Source organism: Tursiops truncatus, chromosome 5, assembly GCF_011762595.2.
Source record: "Tursiops truncatus isolate mTurTru1 chromosome 5, mTurTru1.mat.Y, whole genome shotgun sequence".
In the NCBI taxonomy this organism is placed as follows: domain Eukaryota; kingdom Metazoa; phylum Chordata; class Mammalia; order Artiodactyla; family Delphinidae; genus Tursiops; species Tursiops truncatus.
Genome location: NC_047038.1, coordinates 71,533,102 through 71,556,183, shown reverse-complemented (window position 1 = coordinate 71,556,183; position 23,082 = coordinate 71,533,102). Strand labels below are relative to the sequence as shown.

At 41.4% G+C, this 23,082-nt stretch overlaps 1 long non-coding RNA gene across 1 annotated transcript; it reads right to left on the bottom strand.

Annotated features, from left to right (window-relative positions):
- Window positions 1-1,073: 1,073 nt before the first annotated feature.
- Window positions 1,074-12,458, bottom strand: LOC117312402 (uncharacterized). The gene is made up of 3 exons (XR_004526676.2): window positions 3,600-12,458; window positions 2,025-2,103; window positions 1,074-1,813 (listed from the first exon to the last, which is right to left on the bottom strand). It is a non-coding gene; the product is annotated as an uncharacterized lncRNA (long non-coding RNA).
- Between the last annotated feature and the right edge of the window lie 10,624 nt (window positions 12,459-23,082).

Below are 23,082 nucleotides of genomic sequence, written 5' to 3'. Positions count from 1 at the left end.
AAGGCAAACCTCGCTGTTCCCCAATAGGAACAAGATTGACAAAGATTGAAGTGAGCTTAAACAGTATCCTTAAGGAAAACCAGAGGGGTTGCTTGAAAAACTAGAAGGGGAACAGACAGGCACCGAGATCATTGTACTTAATGATCATGGGAAGCGTTTAGGGCTAGTTGTGTATGTAAGAGCCTCATGCATTTTAAGCTTCATGAAAGGGGGACACTTCTTTCCTTCCTGCCCCCCGAGTCCCCTCTCCCACTATTGGAGCAAAGCTATCCTCCACCCCCAACCAGCACACGTACAAAGCACAGTTATCCTTTGAACTACTGGGGGTGGGGTCGGTTGGGGGCACCAAAAATTTGCATATAACTTTTGACTCCCCCAAAACTTAGTTGCTAATAGCCTACTGTTGACTGGAAGCCTTACTGATAAACAGTTGGCTAACATATATTGCATATTATATGTAACATATACTGTATTCTTACAATAAAGTAAGCTAGAGAAAGGAAAATGTTATTTAGAAAATCATAAGGACGAGAAAATACATTTACAGTACTGTATTTATCTATACTATAAGTTTACACCATCTGTTTATGAGTCGTCTGTCAGCACCTATGTCAATATTGTCATATAATACAAAACACTGTAGATGTTATGTGTATTACTAACACTAGGCATCAAAAATGAAGAGATAATGTGAAAAAGAAGTTTGTATATATTTACAGGTATAATGATTCATGCATTGATAATGAAGAAGCAGCATTATGATTGCTTTATGGTAGCCTAGTGTAATTGATACGATGGCTTCCCAGTAGCCTAGCCTATGCACTAATGAATGAATCATTGTAAAATTTTTATGGCATATGGTGTCATATTCATAACACAGTGCTGGAAACATTGTTACATGTTTTTTAAAAACCACTTACCTGTGATGATAGGCTGATACCTAGTGTCTCCAATTATGAGAGAGAGAAGCATACTGTACAGTAATGTAATTCTTTGAGAGCAGAGTTATAAAACAGTAAGAAAACTAACACATTATGAATTTTTTTTTTTTTTTTTTTTTGCGGTACGCGGGCCTCTCACTGTTGTGGCCTCTCCCATTGCGGAGCACAGGCTCCGGACGCACAGGCTCAGCGGCCATGGCTCACGGGCCCAGCCGCTCCGCGGCATGTGGGATCTTCCCGGACCGGGGCACGAACCCGTGTCCCCTGCATCGGCAGGCGGACTCCCAACCACTGTGCCACCAGGGAAGCCCCACACATTATGAATTTTATACTATCACTCACCTCGTGCCTGTGTAAGGATAGGCTGTCCACTTCAATACAAGTCTTGCACACAATATTCTACACGTATATTTTTGTATATCTATTGAAAACCACATAAAAATGGACCCGTGTAGTTCAAACCATGTTGTTCAAGGGTCAACTGTATACATCGACCCCACAGTGATCAGCCTAATTCATACACATGAGAAATGCTTGTACTCAGGACCTATTTTGATGATCAAAACTTACCTGTTCGGGGCTTCCCTGGTGGCGCAGTGATTGAGAGTCCGCCTGCTGATGCAGGGGACACGGGTTCGTGCCCCGGTCTGGGAAGATCCCACATGCCGCGGAGCGGCTGGGCCCGTGGGCCCGTGGGCCATGGCCGCTGAGCCTGCGCGTCCGGGGCCTGTGCTCCGCAACACGAGAGGCCACAATAGCAGGAGGCCACAACAGGGAGAGGCCCGCGTACTGCAAAAAAAAAAAAACTTACCTGTTCAATGTCTCATTCCCTCAGATCCTTGGGGATGACCGGCTTGCTGTTCTTGGATAAGCTAATTCAGGAGAAAATATAGTTGAGATAACATGGTACCCCTTACAAAGATATTTACTCTTAAAAAAAAAAAAGACTTCTAGCAAACAAATGGCTCAACACCAGTCCCTAACAGGCTTCTCCCAGCCAGCCTCTCACCCTGAAAAACCTCCCCTCCTCCCTGTCTCTCCATATACAACTCCCCTGCCCTTCCCACTCAGCGTAAAGCTCACCTCCATTAAGCCTTCCTTGACCGAGGCTGCCCACAGTCATGTTTTTTTCCACTTGACACACGCAGCACTAGAACAGAATCTGGCAGGAGGAAACAGAACCAAAACCAGAAGCAGAACAAAAGGAAGAGAACATTGGGCTAGATGATCTCAGAGATGAGCCCAGCTCATTCCCTCGTTTCACAGGTGAGGAAACAAAGACAGAAGTGGCCAGCCCACGGCAAGCCAATGGCAGTATGGGGGCCATCAGAGTTGTTTCTGCCCAGCCTTCCCCTCTTTCGCCAGGAAGAGTCTCCTCTTCTTTGGGGGTACTGCTCACCCTACCATTCACCAAAAAGAGCTTTGATAGGAATTGCCAGTCAGGGTGCCTACCACTCCCAGTGGACATATGATCTCAAATGGGCCACTTAGCATCCTTCCCTGGAATTTTAAAAATCAGAATTAAGAAGAAGCAGCCTTCTCTGTCTGTGGGCTTATAAGCTGCCCTCAGCCATGGCTCCCCCCTCATTAAAAAAGCCAGTCTCAGAGGAATAAACACACACTCATTTGTTTGCTCATTCATTTATTCACGAAACACACTACTTAGTAAGGGCTTTCCATGTGCAAGACACTTCTGGGCCCTAGGAATAACATGTTGGGCAAAAACAGGCGCAACTGCTGTCCTTGTGGGGCTTACAAGTTTGCAGGGGAGACATTCCTTAAATAAACATGCAAGCAAAGTAAAACTCCTATTTTGACAAGTAGTGAGAAAAGGTAGTCTTCTGAGAATATACAATAGACTACAGGGTTTTTTTTGTGAGCACCACATCACTTTATTTCTTTGGTTTCCCAACTTCTCTCTTCGACAATGCAAATTCAGTCTCTCGCCTGCCACTGTGTGGTCCCTCACTGAGACGGGCACAGGCTCTGAGGAGAGGCTCAACAGAAAGACTAGGGTCTCCAAGAGCCATTCAGGCTAGCTGAGAACTGCAGGGTCCACAGCTGATAAGCCAGTGTGTACACTGTGCAAAGCAGCACAGCCAAGGGGACAAGTGGGCTGAAATCCCATCTAGAGTCTTCTCACCAAGCCATGAGGCCTGGTGTGAAGCTGTGTGTGCCCAGAGGAAGGGGGACCCTATTCTTCACACCCTGACGCTGTCCATGCAAAAGGGTCACCTTTTTCTAATTTGCCCCAAAGGCTTGAAGAGACCAGCCAGGTCTCTGGGTGAGATTCAGTCAGGGAGCTGAGTCAGGGGAGGGGAGGCTTTCCTGAGGAAGTGACTGGACACAAGAATAATGAGTAGCTGATAAACTAAGTGGGAGGGAAGAGCTCTCCAGACATAGCCAGTGCAGTGACCTTGTCTTGATGGCTATCTAGTCCCAATTGCTTCTGAAGCCTGGCAGATCCTCTCCATTCCAGGGGACAATACATTCCCTCTTTGTAATTCAAATTAGGTTTCTATCACTTGCAACCAGGAGAGTCCTGGCTCAGAGCTAAGCTGATCCAGCTCTCCTTCCTCCCAAGTCCAGTGGGCCTCCCCACTCTGCCAGGCCCCACCCTCCTGTGTGAGAAACCTCTGCTCTGTATGGCCGCCTTACCTTCAGAACAGGAGCTTTGTCTTTAATGATCTAGCGCTGTCTCCAGCATGTAACAAAAACTCAGTAAACATTTCATCTGCTGGTGATCGTTGTGTCCGCTGGGACTAGAAGAAGCGGCGAAGTATTAGAGGGCAGAGTAGATTTCTGTACTTTTCGCATCACCCACCAAGTTCCTCCATGGTTTCTGCTGGCCCTGAGCATACACAGTCTCCAGTTTATACTTATGTTACTAGATGGCTCTGATTTGTCTAGAATTTGGCTGTAGGTAGCCAGCGGGATTGATTTCACAAGGAAGAATCAACGGCTTTTATTCTGTCTCTGCGTGCTACATGCCAGTGGGCCACCTTTAAGATGAAGCACAGTCCAGATCTGAAAGTCTATAGCCGAATGTTAAAGATGGTTTTCACTCTGTGCTTAATATTTGCTAGGGCCCTGTCTAGAGGTGTCGGGAAACTTGAAATCCTCCATGGTTTAATCAGCCGGGAACAGTCTGCTTTCCCACTTGGTCTTTGTATTATCCCTAAATTAAGGGCAATCACTCCTTGGTGCATATCCTTCCCTTCCAACTCCAGGATCTGAACAATTTCAGCTTCATGCTACATCTCATGCTGCTGCTGCTATTAGTTATGGTTTTTTTTTTAAATAAAAAGCTGGTATTTGAGGCTTTGTGAGACTCATGTCCCCTTTTAATAAGTCAAATTCTAATGGCTTGAGCTGCACTCTGTTCTATGGAGGTTGCTGAATGAGCCAACGTTGGGAATAAGAATCATGGAATTATCTTGCTTTTTCGTCACTCTGTCTCAAGATCCAAGGGTTGAGGAACGGCAAGGTTGGTGTGGCTGAGGAGACTTCATATATGTCACGTTAGTTGGTGCTTTTGTTTCACACCTCTGAACCAGTTTTTGGTATGCAGGAATCAGGAATACATCATCCTATTCTCGAATCTGGACCCTTGGTCTAAAAAAGCAATTTTCAATCTTTTTTTTTTTTTTTGCCATGATATTCCTGAAAAATATGTTCCCATGAGCAACTTGTTCCCACAAACTTATTAAGATTAGGAGCGAGGCAATATATACCACAGATTTATATGTATTCACATGGTCCTAACTAGGTCTTCCACTCAAGAAAGCACATCAGAACACAAGGGAAGGAAACTTATGTTAGTATAAAGATAACTGTTAGTCAATTCAACTAATCTTTTTAAAAAACAATACAGCCTACAGAATGGAGAGAGATTTTTGAATCACACATCTGATAAGAGCTTGGTATCCAGAGTATATTTTTAAAAACTCTTATAACTCAACAACAAAAAAGCAATCAACCAAATTTTAAAATGGGCAAAGAATTTGAATAGATGTTTTTCCAAATAAGATATGCAAATGACTAACAAGTGCATGAAGAGATGCTCCACATCATTCGTCATTAGGGAAATGCAAATCAAAGCCACCATGATATATCACTTTATATCCACTAGGATGGCTGTAGCAAAAAATAAATAAATAAAAACTGTGGGTGATGATGTGGGGAAATTGGAACCCTCACCTTTTTCTGGTGGAGGTGTAAAATGGTTCAGCCATGGCAGGAAATAGTTTGGCAGTTCCTCAAAAGTCTAAACATAGAATTATCACGTGAACCAACAATTCCACTCCTACGCATATACCTAAAATAAGCAGGTATACTTGTACACAAACAGCAGCACTATTCACGGTAGCAAAAAGGTGGAAACAACAACCCAGATGTCCATGGACAGATGAATGAATAAACAAACCGGGGTATATGCATACAGTGGAATATTCTTAGCCATTAAAAGGAATGAAGTACTGATACCTGCTACCACATGGATGAATCTTGGACACGTTATGCTAAGTGAAAAAAGCCAGACACAAAAAGGCCACATATTGCATGATTCCATTTATGCAAAACACCCAGAACAGGTAAATCTATAGAGACAGAGTAGATCTGCATTTGCCAGGAGCTGGAGAGGGGTGGGGCGGGGGTGGGTGGAGGGATTGGGGAATAACTGCTTAACGGATACATGGTTTTACTGTTGGGTGATGAAAATGTTTCAGAACTAGAGAGAGGCGGTGGTTGCACAACGCTGTGAATGAACTGAATGCTGCTGAATCGTTCACTCTAAAATGTTTAATTTAATGTTATGTTAATTTCACCTCAATGAAAAGCATAATAAAGCATTCTAATTTAGGCATTTTATTATCAATAAGAAATAACCTAGTAACACAGCTTTGTCAAGACACTGTAATCTGACATGCTCTACCATGACAATATCGCTTCTATTTCTGTTTTCTTTAATTCTCAACCAAGTGTTCACCATTGTGTATCACATAAAAATCCATAGATTTTGGTGGGAAGGAGGGAGACGCAAGAGGGAAGAGACATGGCGATATACGTATATGCATAGCTGATTCACTTTGTTATAAAGCAGAAACTAACACACCTTTGTAAAGCAATTAGACTCCAATAAAGATGTTAAAAAAGAAAATAGAAAAAATAAAAAGAAGTTGAAAGAGGTTAGCTCTTGGTAACAAAAATGTGTAGTAAATAAATCAAAGGATTGTTATTCATTAAAAAAATGCATAGATTTTTAGGTAGGTATGTACTTATACAGTTCATTGTGCTTCCTTTTCTATCAGCTGGCTTATTTTGAAGGGGACATAACTCTTGATTTCTTTAGTTCAATTATCAATCCTGTTTAACCAAGTCTCAAAGATACCTATACGGTCTTATTTCCTTCCACATGTTAACATCTCAAGCTCACTTTATTTATCACCATGCCACTATGTTAGTGTTTCCCAAAAGTGAAATCTGTGGACCATTTGCATCAGAATCACCTAGCCCCAAATCCAGACCTACTTAATCACACTATCTGGGGGGTGACCCCAGGAATCTGCATTTTTATTAAGCACCACTGCCAGATGCTTTTGTGTGTAGATACTTGGACCATTAGTTTTGTTCTCGATTTACCTTTAATAATTAATTTACTAATTCATTCAAACAAACATTTACTGAGTGCCCACGAGGGCACTATGCGAGATACTACAGTGAGAAAAGAAATGGAAACCACAGTTTGCAAAAAAACAAAAAACAACCTGCGTTGTGATTTGCAAAATAGATTAACTATGCCAGAATATCGTGTGTAACATAAACTATCTAACTTCAAATTATTTTAACACCTGCTTATTCGGACCCATATATCCCAATATAAGACCACAGTAACAATAACTCCACATGGACTTATGTGTTCCACAGACCACGGACAGTTCTAGCAACTTTCCAGATTTACAAATTTTGTCAATCCCTGACCTAAACCACCCTATGACTAATTCCAGCCCTCCAAACTCTACAAGTACCCTTCCCTAACTTCCCCCTTTGGACACCCTACCAAGACTCCAGAAAAGGTTGTTTTCCTTGCTCTGCAATTGCAGTAGACTCAGCTTGTATAAGCAGCAAGTTTCCCTGGTGCACTTTCTGTGGGACTTCAACAGCAGGTACAGATATAAAAGTTATTTTGCTCTATGAATGACTGTTTACCTACCTTACTGTTATTTTGCATTCTGTTGTATGTGACGCTATTCCTAGAATCTAAGTGTATAATGTTTCTGACATTTTCCTCTTTTTCTTTTTTTTTAATTTATTGAGGTTTGTTTTGTGGCCTAGCATGTGATCTATCCTGGAGAATATTTCATGTGCATTTGTAAAGAATGTGTATTCTACTCTTTGGGGATGGAAAGTTCTGTAGGTATTAAGTCCATCTGATCTAATGTGTCATTTAAGGCCAGTGTTTCTTTATTGATTTTCTGTCTGGATGATCTATCCATTGATGTAAGTGGGGTATTAAAGTCCCCTACTATTATTGTATTACTGTCAGTTTCTCCCTTCATGCCTGTTAATATTTTCTTTAGATATTTAGGTGCTTCTGTGTTAGGTGTGTATATGTTTATGAGTGTTACACCCTCTTCTTGGATTGACCCCTTTATCATTATTGCAGTGCCCTTCTTTGTCTTTTGTTATAGACTTTGTTTTAAAATCAATTTTATCTGATGTGAGTATTGCTAGCTCGGCTTTCTTTTAGTTTCTGTTTGCGTGGAATATCTTTCCATCCCTTCACTTTCAATCTCTCTGTGTCTTTCACTCTGAAGTGAGTCTCTTGTAGGCCATGTATAGATGAGTCTTGTTTTTTTAATCCATTCAGCCACTCTGTCTTTTGATTGGGGCGTTCAGTACATTTTCATTTAAAGTGATTACTGATAGGTACATACTTAATGCCATTTTGTTACTTGCTTTCTGTTTGTTTTTGTGGTTCTTTTCTGTTCTTTTCTTCTTTTGGTCTCTTCCCTTGTAGTTTGATGATTTTCTTTAGTGTTATGTTTAGGTTCCTCTTTTGCTTTTTGTGTATCTATTGTAGGTTTTTGGTTTATTGTTACCATGAGATAGATAGATGGATAGGTAGGTAGATAGATAAATTTGTTTTAAGATGATAGTTGTTTAAGACATTCTAAAAGCTCTATATTTTTCATCTCCCCCCACCTCATTTTACATTTTTGATGTCATATTTTACATCTTTTTGTGTCTCTCTTAACTATTTATCGTAACTATAGTTGATTTTACAACTTTTAACCTTGATAGTAGCTTTTTAAGTTGTTGATCCACTGCCTGTACTATAAACTTGCCTTTACCAGTGAGATTTTTTTTTTTCCTTCATATATTTTCTTATTTCTTGTTATGGCCTTTCCTTTTTCACTTAAAGATGGCCCTTTAACATTTCTTATAAGGTCAGTTTAGCAGTGATGGACTGTTTTCTTGTTTGCTGGCCTAGGAAACTCTTTATCTCTCCTTCAGTTCTGAATGATAACCTTGTTGGGTAGAGTATCCTTGGTTGTAGATTTTTTCCTTTCAGTACTTTAAATATATCATGCTACTCCCTTCTGGCCTACAAAAGTTTCTGCTGAAAAAATCTTATGGGAGTTCCCTTGTATGTGACTCTTTGCTTTTCTCTTGCTTTCTTAAAATTTTCTCTTTAACTTGTGCCATTTTAATTATGATATGTCCTGATGTGGACCTCTTTGTCCTCAATTTGTTTGGGACTCTCTGTGCTTTCTGGACCTGAATATCTGCTTCTTTCCACAGGTTTGGGAATTTTTTAGCCATTATTTAATCAGATACATTTTCTGCCACCCTCTTTCTTTCTTCTCCTTCTGGGACCCCTATAATGTGAATGTTAGTGTGCTTGATGTTGTCCTAGAGGTCCCTTAAACTATCCTTGTTTTTTTAAATTCTTTTTTCTCTTCTGATTGGGTGATTTCCACTATTCTGTGTTATGCATTCTTCTATATCACCTAGTCTGCTGTTGATTCCCTCTAGTGCGTTTTTCATTTCGGTTATTGTATTCTTCAGCTCTGATTGGTTCTTTTTTCTATTTTGTAATTCTTTGTTGACGTTATCACTGTGTTCCTCTATTCGTCTCTGGAGTTTGTTGAGCATTTTTATGACTGTTGCTTTGAACTCTTTATCAGGTAAATTACTCATTTTCCATTTCATTAGGGTTTTTTCCTGTGGTTTCATCTTGTTCTTTCATTTGGAACGTATTCCTCTGTCTTCTCATTTGGTTTGACTTTCTGTGTTTGTCTCTATGAATTAAGCAAAACAGTTACCTCTGCCAGTCTTAAAGGCATGTCCTTGTGTAGGAACGTCCCTTTGCAGATTGAATGTGCCAGTGGCTTTGATGGGAGGGCTGGACCTCAAGTGGGCACAGGACAAGGCTTCTCCTGGGGCATGTTGGGGGTCACCACCTTGGTGGGTGGGGCTGTAGCCAGAGCCTGGTGCTGACAGGGACTTCTCCTGGGGCTCACTGAGGGCTGCTCTATACCTTGGCAACAGTATAGGGGCAGTTATTTCAAGATTCAAGGTGCTGAAGCAACAACTCACAATCCCACAGTCTTAAGCCATTTGAAACCTCTCTGGATCCCGCGGCAACAAGGGCTGTGGTTTCTGAAATGGTGCCCGTGTGTCTCTTGATATTGATTTCGCCTCCTTCATCCTGTTCAGGATTTGGAGGATATGTTCAGTCAGAAGATTCCACCTTTTCTCAGCCTTGGACATTTTTTCTATTATTTCTTTGATTATTTCTTCCCCTCTAGTTGGTTCTTTCCTCTGCCACCTTCAACACATACTTTCGTCATCACCGTCCAAGACGGCTGCTTTAACTTTCACCTCCCATTCCAGCCACAGAAAGGAGAAGAGGCATGCCCTCCCTTTAAGGACACTGCCTGGAAGTCTCACACACTAATTCCTCTTATATCCTATTGCCAGAAACTTAGGCCCATGATTATTCATAGCTGCAAGAGAGATTGGGAAATGTAGCCATTTCTTCCTCAATGTCCATGTGCCTGGCTAAAATGTGGCGGTTCTTACAGAGCACAGAGGAAAAGAAGTATCAGGACACAACTAGCAGACCCTGCCACAAGGGCGTGTCTCAACTGTGATCTGTATCACCAGGAAATCTGTCACTGATAAAGTACTCAAAATTACTAATGACTTATTTCTAAAACGGGAGTAGATTCAAGATCATCTCTGCATTAACACTTTTTCTCTCTCCCTCATATTTTGATAAGTTTTCTTGAGAGGTACTGTTAAATTCCACAGTAGGGAATTGAGTAAAACACAGTCTTATCAATGCCTCGGTCTGCTGTGAATTACGGCTGCTAATAGTTGTGGCATGTTTTAGTCTTTCCCAACCTTTGTGGTTTTGTCAAATGTGACTATATTAATGAGCAAGTGTCATGCATTTATCTTAATGGCAATCATCTTGGCTTTCATGAAGGGAAAAAGGTTAAGACATATTACAGCAAATGAGCTCTAAAGTGCTAATCAGCTCTAAAACCTCTGCGATTCAGGGCATATAAAATCTACTGTGCGTGGACCCCTTGCAATAGAATCACGTGGGAAGCTTGTTAACAATACAGATTCTTAGGCCTGCCTCAAACCGATAGAATAAAAATCTCTGGGGATGAGGCCCAGAAATGGGCCAATTGCACAAGCTCTCCAGGTGATTCTTACGAACACAAAAGGTTCGGCACATTTCCCGGGTCTTGCAGAGAAAACCTTTGGCTAATACTTTTCATCATCTCCCACAAACTAACCCAGCTGTGTCTGGCTGCCAGGCTGAAGCATGCACAGCTTGAGTCAGAGGCTACTCGCTCTAGAGGATAATCAGTAATGGGTTTTACTAGCTGTTCCTCACAACAGCACGATGTTGAACTGCTACGGTCTGTAGCATCACTGACACTGCTATTCTTTGCAGCTTGGAATGTCAATGGAAAATTACATACAGCTCTCGGAAAGGGTAACTCTGTTGAATAAACTCATTTACTGCCCTCTCCATCTGTCTGTATTGGCACGGTGTCACAAAGTGTAATATACAAGCTTATAGTCTGTAGACCGTAAGAGATTTTTTTTTTAGCTTCCATACATATGCTGATGTGTTTGGGGACTAATAGATCTACCAGAGCAGGAAGAAGACTTACACTGCTGATGCTGTGGCATCCACAGCTATATGGGAAAAGAGGAACCAAGCATCTATTTTGTGCTCAAGGTTCACTACATGCTTCTGGTATACACGAGCTTACTTAACCCTCTTCAACAGTCCTGTGAGATAAAACATCTCATTTTCCAGAGTGATTAAGTAACCTGTTTAAATTCACCTAGAAAGTACAATAAGAGGCTAAATGATACCTCCCCCCGATCCCAGGGTTAATTAGCAAAATAGAAAAAAAAGGGAAGAGTATGTTCTTGAGTCAGCAGGTTTCCATCACTGCATCATCTTCCAGCATTTTTATTTGAGCATCCCATCAGTAAAAATGCCTGAGTGCATCTCCCATGTGTATTTATTTATAAACATATACACTAAAAACCAGTTTGCTCTTCAAAGTCTCCTGGTTATCAGAACCACCTAGAGAGCTTTTTCAAGCACAGCCCACGGGGTCCCAACCCCAGAGCAGCAGAGATTCAGTAGGTTTGAGATGGGACCCAAGGATTTGTATTTCTGACAGGCTTCCAGGTGACAGCGATGCTGCCTGTGCTGGACCTCACTTTCAATAGCATTGCTATAAACATATCCTCCAAATCAAGGTTTAAAACACTAGAATACTATGGAATAAAATAGTAATTCTAATTAATATTTTTCCTGCACCCCAGGAGCGAAAGATCCCATTTTGCAAACCACGGCACTCATCTGAGCCACAGTGGCTTTCCTTGCCAGAGAGGCAAGCTTGGTGGTACTTCATAAATCACAGAAATTTCCCAAGCCTCAGACATTGTGGATAAAGGATATAATAAAGGCACACATCAGATGGGCACAGCTCATGGTCCCACTAATATTCCCAGGTAGTGCTCAAGCACTCTGCCTTTCATTTTCAGCTAACTCTACTCCTATCATCTTTCCTCTGCTTTAATTTTTTTTTCCTTTGTGATAACAGCCACCATTGCTTTTAGGTAATGCAATCTAGCTCTCCTGTTGTTCCTTTTATGGAAATTCTAGCCACTGCAAGTACATGTGGTACTTGATATCCACAAAGCAAAAATGTTCCGAGTGAAGGATGCTTTGATTGAACTTTAATTTTGCTGTTACTTTGAAGTCCTGGGCTACGGGTATGCAATACGCTGTTCAGCAGGGTTACATTCAGGTGTACTTGGAAGGGAATTTTTCCCTGCTTACATCTGATGTAGATTTCCAAAGTGCTTTTGTAGATTTCTTTAGTGCTTTTGCTGTCTGGTAAAAAATAGGGCAGGTTTCTTTTCAGTAAATAAAACGAATTCCAGTACTTTGGAAGAGGAGAGAGGAGGTATTTGCAAAGACTTGGTGCACAAATTTAAATCTAAAGGATCCTATAGCAGTAGGCTATAGTAGCCATAGCAATAGGCTATAATTATAAATAAAATATTACATAATTAATAATATAAAATAATATTGGATAATATAACAATAGGCTCTGCTATAATAAGAAAAAAAGGAGAGGGTTAGTATAGCCATTGCTTCACTGAGAGAGGAAAAGAAGCATCTTTTGACATTTTAAGGTAAAGCAAAGTGAAAGCATAGCTTATTAGTAAAGACAAAGTGCCTTCTACCAGAGAGAACCCCAGGATTTCCTGTGACCAAATCTGAGCAATAGAGCAAATGTCATGTACTGGGCGGTGCTTTTCAAAAAAGCCATTTATACTGTACACGAAAACTGCTGTGAAGCATGCTCTGGCTTTTGTTAAGCAATGTCTCGATTTAAAGCCAGATTCCAGAGGGCTGATTTTTTTTTTTTTTTTTTTTTTTGCGGTACGCGGGCCTCTCACTGTTGTGGCCTCTCCCGTTGCAGAGCACAGGCTCCGGACGCGCAGGCTCAGCGGCCATGGCTCACGGGCCCAGCCGCTCTGCGGCATGTGGGATCTTCCCGAACCGGGGCACGAACCCGTGTCCCCTGCATTGGCAGGCGGACTCTCAACCACTGCACCACCAGGGAAGCCCCAGGGGACTGATTCTTAATGGTCAATGAAATAGCTCATACTTATTTCCTTGTCCCCCAGCTATTTGTTTCCTAATTTCCCACCCACATTAATCTCAGATAAATGGTGCTTCTTGCATGAGTGAAGCCCCTTGCTTGCTGAGAACTCAAGGTAATGGAACCAGCAGCCAATGCTAAGGGCAGCATCTGGCGCTACTAAATAGAATTATCCCGACCCCCATTTCTTACAGAAAAACTTCCACCTTTTCCCTCTTGGCCCTTGCCTCATTCCTGCCTCGGGAAGAAAACAGGTCAAATGGGAAAAAAGAGCCACTGGGCACAGGTACCATCAGAAACACAGACACTTAAGGGCTTTTCTGAGCCCTCAAATGCCCTGAATTCCCCCAATAAATTTTAAAAGCTAAGAAGCCAGAAGAAGAGGGAGGGGGGAGGGGGAGGGGGAGGGGGAGGGGAGGGGGAGGGGAGGGGGAGGGGAGGGGAGGGGAGGGCAGGGGGGAGGGGGAGGGGAGGGGAGGGGAGGGGAGGGGAGGGGGAGGGGAGGGGAGGGGAGGGGAGGGGAGGGGAGGGGAGGGGAGGGGAGGGGAGGGGGAGGGGAGGGGGAGGGGAGGGGGAGGGGGAGGGGAGGGGGAGGGGGAGGGGAGGGGAGGGGAGGGGAGGGGGAGGAGAAGAAGCACTGTTGCATATTATGTTCTTCAGAAGATGTTTATTTGAGCCCAGCAAGGTCTCCAGCAATGTAGGTATACTGGCCTCAGAATCAGCAGTCCTGGGCAGTGTCCCACCTTTCCCACCTACTAGATATGCCCTTCTGGGCAAGTCAACTCAATTAGCCTGAGTATTAGTTTCCTCATCTAGAAAATGCAAAGAACACCTCCTGAAATCTAGCTGTGGCAGACTAAAGATGGTCACATACGTTTCGATACCTGTCCTATTGAGAGGTGGGGACCTGGTCCCCTGTCCTTGAATTGAGCAACTACTTTGATGGATAGGATACGGCAGAAGTGACTGTTCCATCTGAGCCTATGTCTTAGTCTTCTGGACGCTTCCATATTCTGACTGTTCCATCTGAGCCTATGTCTTAGTCTTCTGGAAGCTTCCATATTCTAACTCCTGGAATTCTAACTCCTGGAATACTCACTTGGGAGCCCTGAGCCACCATATACAAAGTCTAGCTACCCAACAGCATAGAGAAGACAGCTAAGGGACTCAGATGAGTCCTCCTCTCCAGCCTTCCTCATCAAGACACAGTCACATGGGTAAAGCCAGCTAGGACCCTCTGGTCCACCCAGCCACCATCCACATGCCAGCAAGTGACCCAGGCAATGCCACATGGAACAGAAGGATTGCCCCGCCGAGTGCTGCCCAAATTTCTAGCCCACTGTAAAAAATTAATAAACAAACCTCAATTAAATAAAGTCAGGAGACCAGAAGGGAGAGCTGTCACACCCCGTGATGATAGCAGAGCCCAACAGGAAGAAGAAGGACTCCTCTTCTTTCCTGGCAAGGACTCAGCCTTGGACTCTTTGTTTACTGTAGCCCTCCCAAGTTCCTTTTCTCTGCTATACAAGTGGTCTCCTTCCCGTGCCTTATTGGGACTTGCACGTGGCTTGTCGTGGTCACAGACACCAAACTGCAATCCTCTGCTAATCCAGAATAAACCCATCTTTGCTGGAGAAATATCTGGCAGTCTATTTGTTTTAGGTCAACACCACAAAATCATGAGACATGTTTATTATACAATAATAGATAATCAGGACATCAGCTAAAAAAGATGACTATGATGATCAAAAAGAAATTGTAAATGCAAAAGGACTTGCAGACTACAAAGCAACATGTTTTGTCAATATTAAAGAACAGATAGTCTCTGAACACAGGTGTTTACAATGATTAATTTTTGTGACATTTGCCATTACTGTTTAGGGATGCAAAGTCACTTGCCATCAGGAATCTGTGATAGAAATGAACAGAAATACATTTAACTTCTAGTTCTTTACTGTGATGGGCTCCAGGGCTTTGTGAGTAAGGGATATTAATGTTATCTCCAGCTGGGAAAGAGTATGTCATCAGGTTTGAAGTTATTTATTTCATTAAGGAATTTGGGGAAATGATTTCTTTTCCTATGACTCTATTCACCTGAGAGTATTTTGAAGCAGTAATCTCAGTTAACCAGAATATTCAAAGAACATGGTACTCTAATTACCTGAAAATTTCATCAGTGCTTCTTGTTGATCTTTCTAAAATGCTATCATAACTTTGTTTAAGTATGTTGTTCGGGAAATCCAAACTCTTGAAGAAATTGTGAAAAGTTAATTTATTAAAAAGTTAGTTTATAAGTTGAGTGTTTGAAACTTAGAATGCATTTTCCCGTTGAAATAATGCTATAAATGATAAGATTCCAAGACTCAGAGCTAACAGAATTCCAAATGTGTTACAATACTGCATAATTATACATTTTAAGGTTTAAAACAATTCCTACAACAATTCCATGCTGTGAACTTTTTTTTTTAAAGCCTCAGAAGATATACTCAACCTGATCAAACCCTTTTCAGTCAGATCTAGGGAGCTCCCCAGGACATCAGAGCCCAGTAGGATGGCAGTCTTACAAGGGCAGAGGCTGCGTCCCTGTTCTCTGTGTGTGTCCAGGTCTCAGCACAGTGCTTAGTCCTCAATTGCTTGCTGTCATCCCCGAAGCAGCACAGCACAGTGACTAAGACGTGCTTCAAGTCAGAAGAGACCTGGCTTTGATTCTGCCCTGCTTCTTGCTAGTGGCAACTGTGGGCAAAGCTTAGCATCTCTGAGCCTCAGTTCTTCAACAATAAAATAAGAATCAAGAGTGCCTACCACATGGAGCTCCTACAAAACTTCAGTGGAACATTTTATGTAAAGACATGGTATCATGCCTGATACACAGTTAGGGCTCAAAACGTGGCAGCAATCATTATTACTGTTACTGAACCCAGACTTATTCCATGTGTGGCTCCCAGAGCATCTACTGCCCAATTCGGCAGTTCTGGGGTGTGCGGGGGCAGGGAGGAGGATGTACAAAGAGAATTTGTGACAATTTATATTTCTTCTTACCCCCAAGATATTGGAGATAAATTAAGCTTTACTTACATTTAACATATGGGTTAATAGTAGTACATGTATGTCAGTTATAAGTAACTATGTTGACAGTGCATGCTCATTTTTTTTTATTTATTTATTTTTTTACTGTTAGGGCTGCGTACATCAAAACATTCGGAGAGCATTGACCTAATTCTTCAAATAAGTCACTGGATCTGAAGCGGGGCAGATAAGTCACTGGATCTGAAGCGGGGCAAATAAGTCATTGGATCTGAAGCGGGGCAAGTAAGTCATTGGATCTGAAGCGGGGCAGATAAGTCACTGGATCTGAAGCGGGGCAGATAAGTCACTGGACCTGAAGCCGGGCAGAGGTGGACATTTGCCTCAAAGAAGGAGCCCAGCCGTGAGCAGAGGGAGCTAAATGTCCTTGATGACAAGAAGGATCTTGAGTCTCTATCTTCCAGCCTCCAGCGAAGACAAAGGGCCTGCCTCCTTATGAAGGGAATGACCTTGGAGGAGTAGGAGAGGGAGGGAGAGGAGAGGAAGGGAAGAACTCTAACAGCCAACCAGTCAGCCAGGCAAAGCATCAGTGACAAAGTTAGCCAGCGAGTGGGCTTGGGGTCCCTTTGGTCCAAGCATCTCACAAAATGGGAGGAAGCAGAGTTTCCACGGAGCTGCTGACAGCAGGGTGAACAAAGTAAAGGGAAGAAATGAGGTCAAAAAGGTGGTTCGGAAAGCAATCTCCTCCACCGGAGATAAGGGCCCTCTACTGGTGCCGTGGGGAAGGGGGAAAGGAAGGAGAAGCAGAAGTAGAGGTTCAGCGTCTGCCCCTATAGGGTGGTGAGTGAGTCCAGGGCTGGGGCACCATCTGTGATTAGAGACGTGTGTAAGACAGACAGACATAACTCAATTTGGAGCATCAGTTTTTATGGTGTAGAAGCATGACTGCATCAGATCCTCATGATATACCCTGGAAATGTTTCCCACCCACCCACCCTGCCAAATTTTATGAGGCAATACTGTAGGGAATGTAGAATTCTGGACCAGGGAGTCAAGAAAACTGTGTTCTTGTTTCAGCTTTTCTGTTATTCAGCTACGTCCTTGTGTAGGCACCTAGCTTCTGAATTCATTTTGTCATCTGCAGAACAAGAGAGCTAATTTACATGATCTCTAGATTCCCTTCCAGCCCTGTGATTATGAATTTCAGGATTCTGAAAGGGGCATATTCTCTGAGGAATTGCCTCTTATGCCTACACATTGAGTGCAGAGAAAAGCTATAGTTTATTAAGGGTGTCTGGTTATTTGCATTATCAATCAATGCTTGACTAGGTGGTTCCCATTCTAGAGTCTTCTTTAATGTCTTTACTCTGAAATTACTTGACTATGTTTCTGCTCCTACTAGCTGCTCACGTAATGAAGGCAGCTCATGGCATTAACTCAGAGCTTCTTGGTACGGATTAAAGTGATCTAACTAAGAGAGAAAGTGGGAGAGAGATTGTATTATTAGCTCATAAGAAGCTATGGCTAAAATAATCAGATGCTTCCCAAATACACTGAAATCAAAATAACTACTGACCAAAAAAAAAAAAGAAAAATAACTACTGACCCAACTGTATAAAATAAGATAAATTCACCACTCCACAATACAGCAGATCAGCACTCTCCTTTTTTCTTGTCTCTTCCATTGTCCCCAGAATCCATATAATTTTTAAAGTGTACTAGTATTCAAACAACAAATGAGAAATGAATGGAAATCAAGAGGACACATCTCTGAATTGTCAGATTCCACTAAGTAGAAAATTGGTTGGAGAGCAAGCAGGGAAGAAAGGAGAGCCTGGTCTCCAGAATGGAGGAGACATTGGCTGTTAAGAATATGTCCACTATAAGAAAAGGGAACCCTCTTGCACTGTTGGTGGGAATGTAAATTGATACAGCCACTGTGGAGAACAGTATGGAGGTTCCTTAAAAAACTAAAAATAGAACTACCATATAACCCAGCAATCCCACTACTGGGCATATACCCTAAGAAAACCATAATTCAAAAAGAGTCATGCACCAAAATGTTCACTGCAGCTCTATTTACAATAGCCCGGAGATGGAAACAACCTAAGTGTCCATCATCAAATGAATGGATAAAGAAGATGTGGCACATATATACAATGGAATATTACTCAGCCATAAAAAGAAACGAAATTGAGCTATTTGTAATGAGGTGGATAGACCTAGAGTCTGTCATACAGAGTGAAGTAAGTCAGAAAGAGAAAGACAAATACCGTATGCTAACACATATATATGGAATTTAAGGAAAAAAATGTCATGAAGAACCTAGGAGTAAGACAGGAATAAAGACACAGACCTACTAGAGAATGGACTTGAGGATATGGGGAGGGGGAACAGTAAGCTGTGACAAAGCAAGAGAGAGGCATGGACATATATACACTACCAAACATAAGGTAGATAGCTAGTGGGAAGCAGCTGCATAGCACAGGGAGATCAGCTCAGTGCTTTGTGACCGCCTGGAGGGGTGGAATGGAGGGGGAGACGCAAGAGGGAAGAGATATGGGTACATATGTATATGTATAACTGATTCACTTTGTTATAAAGCAGAAACTAACACACCATTGTAAAGCAATTATACTCCAATAAAGATGTAAAAATAAATAAATAAATAAAATAAAACTCAAAAAAAAAAAAAGAATATGTCCACTATAAAGTAGGGGGAGAGATTTGGATGTTTCCATTTCCCCCATGGGACTCTGCCTTCTTCAATCTACAGACCACCCCCACCCCAGGTTGAGACTCAGTGGATGATCAGATCTGTTCTCTTCGTCAGTTCATGATGCTATAACAAATTACTATGGACTGGGTGGCTTAAACAACAAACGTTTCTCACAGTTCTGGAGACTGGGAAGTACAAGATGAAGGTGCCAGCAGATCCAGTGTCTGGTGAAAGCCCTCTTCCTGATTTGCAGATGGCCTTTTTCTCCTTGTATCCTCACATGGTGGATGCCAGAGAGAGAGAAAGCTCTTTTGTCTCTTCTTATACGGGCACTAATCCCATTCATGGGGGCTCCACCTGCAGGACCTAATTACCTCTTAAAGACTCCACCTCCTAATACCATTACATCAGGGGTTAGGATTTCAACATATGAATTTGGGGGAGACAAAAACATTCAATCCATAATACCTGTCCCACTAAGGGTGTATTCAAGAAATAAGTGTATTCTCATCTTAAATTTAAAAGGAATCTGGGGGGAAAGAAAAGCATATTTGATATCTTGCTTGCTAGCTCAGTTTTTAAAAGAAAAAAAAAAAATCTAAGTGGAAAACTGCCAGAAATGTTAGAAAATGTTTAAAAAGATACTCTTTGAGAGTTTCTGTTATTGCAAAAAAACAAATTAAAAAAAAAAGAAACTTTTATATAGTGTTTTACTCTGCTAGGCAGCAGTGCAAACATAAGGAATCTGCATACATTACTTCTCTACAAAGTAAGCTGGAATTGAAGAGGAATTAGGTCTATAGATCTCCTCAGAAACCTTAAAAGGAGAGCTAAGAACATACTGTATTTTGCTGGGTTGACAGATTATACCAGTTTACCAATCATTTCAAGTGCAGCCACATTATCAGTCTCCAAAGCAGTCTCGTTGATTCCCAGGATGGCAACCTTCCCTCCTAGCAATTTACAGCAGGCTGATATCAGCCTCCTACTCCAAGGCAAGTCTTCTCAGAAGGGCCCAGCAATCAGAGAAACTGTGGTCAGCCACACCCTCACCCCACCCAAAACATCAGGGCCTTTATTTTACTCCAGGATTCGGCAACAGCAAGCATCTGCAAGGCTGGGCTGGTTAGAGGTGCTCTGAGTTCCTGGACTTGAATTGGAATAATCATCATCCAGTTAAAGGGGATTACATAATACCAGGGCTCTGTGAACTTTCTGTTAAAACTAGTGAAAGGTGTATACTTTGACTTGAACAAAGCACACTACTGTATGAAGGTATAAAGGGATTATTAAATATGTGTTTATTTATATGGAGAACAAGGATAGTGTCTTTGCAAATATTAAACAGATGCATTTGAATTTTCCCCTTACCCCTATTCCTTGGGACCTATTCCCTAGCCCTGTTCCACCTGTGGACCAGAGTGTCTTCTGACCTATCCTCCAGTTCGTCAGTTATTTGTCTATTCTGATGTTAAAGCAGTTCACTGAATTCTTAATTTCAATTATAGTATTTTTGAGAGTTCTAGAATTTTTCTTTTTTTTTTTCAAATCTGCTGTGTCACTTTGTATAGTTTTACAAAAGTGTAATTTTCCTGCTGGAACGTTCCAGTTTGGCTTTTAGGCCCTTGAACACAGCAAGCATAGCTGTTTTATAGTCTATATCTGATAACTCCCATACCTAAAGCCTCAGTAAGTCTGTTTCCCTTGTCTGTTGTTTCTGCTGATTGTGGTTTATGGGTGTCTTATCTCCTTGTGTGCTCTGTCATCTTTGATTGTGGACTGGACATTGTATATGAAAGAATTATTTACAAAAATGATTTGAGATCTGTTATCTTCCTCATAAGAGGATTGTTAATTGTATTTTATTTTATGTTATTTACTTATTTTGCCAGGTGTCTAGGGACACGAGCCATCCAGAATCACCTTCATTTCAGTTCAGGGCTTGAGATTTTAGGGACAACTAAAATCAGGGCTTCTCAAACTTTAATGTCCACACATACCACCTGTGGATCTTGTTAAAGTGAAGATTCTGATTTAGTAGAATTTGGGCAAGCCTTGAGACTCCACAATTTAAAAAGAAAACCCAGGGCTTCCCTGGTGGCACAGTGGTTGGGAGTCCACCTGCTGATGCAGGGGACGCGGGTTCGTGCCCCGATCCGGGAGGATCCCGCATGCCGCGGAGCGGCTGGGCCCGTGAGCCATGGCCGCTGGGCCTGCACGTCTGGAGCCTGTGTTCCACGGCGGGAGGGGCCACGGCAGTGAGAGGCCTTCATACCACAAAAAAAAAATTTTTTAAATAAAAAAAAAGAAAAAGAAAACCCAGGTGATGTCAGCGTGATGGTTAATTTTAAGTGTTGACTGGCCACAAGGTACCCAGATTACATAATTTCTGGATGTGCCTATGAGGGTTTTCTGGATGAGATTAGCATTTGAATCCGTGGACTCAGTAAAGTAGATGGCCCTCCCCAGTATGGGTGGTCATCATACAATCCGTTGAGAGCCTAAATAGAACAAAATGTGGAGGAAGGAGGAATTCACCGTTTTTTTCCTGCCTGATTGCTTGAGCTGGGACATTGACCTTTTCCTGCACTCAGCACTCCTGGTTCTAGCGCCTTCAGACCCAGTCTGGAATCTACAACATTGGTTTCCCTGGTTCAGGCCTTGGGACTTGGACTGAATTACACCACCAACTTTGCTGGGTCTCAAGCTTACAGACAGCAGATTGCAGGACTTCTCAGCCTCCATAATTGCATGAGCCAATTTCATATAATACATCTCTTCCTATATACATATATCCTACTGGTTCTGTTTCTCTGGGGAAGCCGGACTAATCCAGTGCCGATGGTCCATGGGCCACACTTGAAGAAACAGGACTTAGATGATCTGAAGCAGGCTTGCAGTTCTTCTCAATGCTAGTTTTTTCCAGTTCATCCTAATGTGTGTGTTTTCCACTTGATCTATGCTTCCAGTAATTCTAAAAGTTTACCTGTAGATTCTGATGGGTTTTTCTCACAAAAACAATCATGTAGTCTGAAATAATGACAATTTTATTTTTCTTTTTAAATTCTTATACCCTTTATTTGTCTTTCTAGCCTTATTGCACTGGCTAGGACCTCTGGTATCAAAAACAGTGATCATAGCAGGCATTCATGCCTCATGCCCCATCTCAAGAAGACAGCATTCAATAATTCACTGTTGTTCTGGTCACTGTAAGATTTTGTACATACACTTCATTGGATCAAGAAACTTTTCTTCTACTTCGCTAAGAGGTTATTTTTTTTAAATAATAAATGGGTATTTAAGTTTTATCAAATGCTTTTTTGTATATGTCTTTACATTTATACATTGTTGTGGTACTTCTGGTTTTATATTCTGAATTATATTGGTTTATTTTCACATGTCAAACTAACCTTGAATTCCTGGAATAAACCTAACTTGTCATAATATATTATCTTTCTATACAATGCTGGATTTGATTTACCAATATTTTGCTTAGGAATTTTCTATCTATGTACATGATCAAGATTGGCCTATGATTTTCCATTTAACATTCTTTTCAGTTTTGATATCATATAAAGCCTGTCTCTACAGAGAAACAGAACCAATAGGAGATGGATATATATATATATATATATATATATATATATATATATATACACACATACACATACATACATGTGGATATATATGGATACAGAGATATATATGTACATATATATCCATCTCCTATTGGTTCTATATATACAGCCGATAGATATATAGATGTATATATATCCATATATGTGTGTGCATATATATCTATATATAGATACATATCTCCTATTGGTTCTATTTCTCTTGATGTCATATTTTCATTAATATTTAGTTCAAAATGTTTTCTAATTTTTATGTTGATCTCTTCTTTGACTCATGGACTACTTAGAAATTTATTATCCAATTCCAATATTTAGGGATTTCTCATTATCTTTTTGTTATTTAAGCTTAGTTTCATTGTCACTAGAGAATATACTCTGTATTAATTCAATAACTGACGTTTGTTAAATCTTGCTTTTTGCTCCAGCATATGGTCAGTTTTGGTAAATGTCCCATGTACACTTGAATGGGTAATTTGAAGTTACTTGGGACACTCATTAAACTTTCTGCTTGCTCTGTCATTTACTGAGAGAGGTGTATCGAA